General features: G+C 62.0%; 1 non-coding gene across 1 annotated transcript; it reads left to right on the top strand.

Moving 5' to 3' along the window:
- Positions 1-2,053: 2,053 nt before the first annotated feature.
- On the top strand, positions 2,054-2,207 carry LOC140472189 (5.8S ribosomal RNA). The gene has a single exon (XR_011957459.1). It is a non-coding gene; the product is annotated as a 5.8S ribosomal RNA (ribosomal RNA).
- The last annotated feature ends 293 nt before the right edge of the window (positions 2,208-2,500 follow it).

The raw sequence follows: 2,500 nt of genomic DNA, 5'->3' as shown, positions 1-2,500 counted from the left end.
AAAAAGTAACAGGAGCGAAAGCATCTCTGTCGGCTTGGGGGTACGCCCGTTTCCGTTTCAACTTGTCTCGCGAGGGTGGTTTCGGGGCCAGCAGGAGAGCTCGTCGGGGTAGCAGGCCCTGCAGCCGTGGTCACCGCCAAACCCCCACAACTCGAGCAAGTGAAAAAAAAAGTAACAAATAAGAAAGGATCGTCGGCTTGGGGGTACGCCCGTTTCCGTTTCAACTTGTCTCGCGAGGGTGGTTTCGGGGCCAGCAGGAGAGCTCGTCGGGGTAGCAGGCCCTGCAGCCGTGGTCACCGCCAAACCCCCACAACTCGAGCAAGTGAAAAAAAAAGTAACAAATAAGAAAGGATCGTCGGCTTGGGGGTACGCCCGTTTCCGTTTCAACTTGTCTCGCGAGGGTGGTTTCGGGGCCAGCAGGAGAGCTCGTCGGGGTAGCAGGCCCTGCAGCCGTGGTCACCGCCAAACCCCCACAACTCGAGCAAGTGAAAAAAAAAAGTAACAAATAAGAAAGGATCGTCGGCTTGGGGGTACGCCCGTTTCCGTTTCAACTTGTCTCGCGAGGGTGGTTTCGGGGCCAGCAGGAGAGCTCGTCGGGGTAGCAGGCCCTGCAGCCGTGGTCACCGCCAAACCCCCACAACTCGAGCAAGTGAAAAAAAAAAAGTAACAAATAAGAAAGGATCTCTGTCGGCTTGGGGGTACGCCCGTTTCCGTTTCAACTTGTCTCGCGAGGGTGGTTTCGGGGCCAGCAGGAGAGCTCGTCGGGGTAGCAGGCCCTGCAGCCGTGGTCACCGCCAAATCGCCACAACTCGAGCAAGTGAAAAAAAAAGTAACAAATAAGAAAGGATCGTCGGCTTGGGGGTACGCCCGTTTCCGTTTCAACTTGTCTCGCGAGGGTGGTTTCGGGGCCAGCAGGAGAGCTCGTCGGGGTAGCAGGCCCTGCAGCCGTGGTCACCGCCAAACCCCCCACAACTGTTGGGCGCCTACCTGCGCGGGGCAGGAGGACACTTTCCGATTTCAAATCTCCGTTTGCCGAGTCCACCCCGAACGCACGCGGGCGGGCGGGTTCGCATCACCCTTCGTCACAAGGGGCGAAGCCCGTTCCACCGTCTCGTCAGTAGTGCCGACCGGTCTGTGATCGACGAGGGGAGCCACACCAGGTCCGGCCCTGCTGCTTGGCGGCACCGCGTCGTCGGGAGCTCGCGACAGACGGAGGGTTTCGGTGTACTCTCCAGCCACGGGAAACGAAGCCGGTGATGCAGGCGCCGGTCTTTCGCTCCCAAATCGGCTGGGTTTACATCGTTGCTATCTAGTCACGCTCCCTTCAAACCCGACGGGGTACCTATTCCCCTCACCCGTCTGTGCGTATACAGCCTCTTTGCACTTGCGGGATGGGGGTGGTGGTTTAAAGACTCTCGAGTTGCCGCCCGTCGGTCTCCGAGCTCCGTGCAGTAGTGATCCCCAGCGAACTGCCAGCAGGGCGAACGAGCGATCCCGCTCTCGGTCGGGGCGCCTGGCGTCGATCGGTGGTCGGTGGCTTGCGGGCAAGCTGCGCTGTGAGTGTGGGAACGAGTATGACGAGCCGTTGCCGCGACTCCCAGTCCACCTCGGCGGTGGCTGGGCCGGGCGGGCGTCTGCTCGGGCGAGTGCCGCCCCCGCCTCCTCGCAGGAAGTCCGCTCGCCGACACGCCGCCACGTGCACGCGTCAGTGACGCTGCCGAACCGATGGCCGGTGCCCGTTCCCGCCTCTGCTTTTCCTAGGGCAAAGCTGCTGCACGCCTCGTGATACTAGGCGGGCGACATGGTGGCGGTGATCCTGCCTCCGTCGCTGCGGTGCGTTGGGGCACGCATCGCCTCTTGGGCGCCCTGTCCTCCTCCCCCCAATAGACGTATGTTTCTGCGGGCCGCACCAGGATGGTGCTCCCCATCGCTTCACGCCACCCTGCTCCGCCCGCACGCCGGCGTGCAGGTGGCTGTAGCTCAAGGTGGGGAGCGTATGTGCGGTCCGGGTCGCTTTCCTCTGGCGAGGGAGAGACCTAAAACAAACTCAGACAACTCTTGACGGTGGATCACTCGGCTCGTGCGTCGATGACGAACGCAGCTAGCTGCGAGAATTAATGTGAATTGCAGGACACATTGATCATCGACACTTTGAACGCACTTTGCGGCCCCGGGTTCTTCCCGGGGCCACGCCTGTCTGAGGGTCGTTTGGCAATCAATCGCACTCGCCTTGGCTGGCGAGAGCGCGGCTGGGGTGTCGCAGAGGACCCGTCCTCTTTGTCCCCCTAAGTTCAGACTCCGGAGCCCTCCGGCGTCGGAGCGCTTGGCCTTTCCCCCCCACCCTGCACATTCCGTTCGTCAGGCTCGACGCCATCCCCCCGCCGGGGAGCGCGGCCTGGCGTCCGTCTGTGTCGTGGCAGTGGGGCCAGCACGGCTGTCACCGGTCCCAGAATGGCTGTCGGTGGTTCACACTGTGTGTGTGTGCCAACCCTCCTGGTCT

Source organism: Chiloscyllium punctatum, unplaced genomic scaffold, assembly GCF_047496795.1.
Source record: "Chiloscyllium punctatum isolate Juve2018m unplaced genomic scaffold, sChiPun1.3 scaffold_253, whole genome shotgun sequence".
NCBI lineage: Eukaryota > Metazoa > Chordata > Chondrichthyes > Orectolobiformes > Hemiscylliidae > Chiloscyllium > Chiloscyllium punctatum.
The sequence above is the reverse complement of the archived record's forward strand: the minus strand, read 5'-3'. Positions and strand labels throughout refer to the sequence as shown.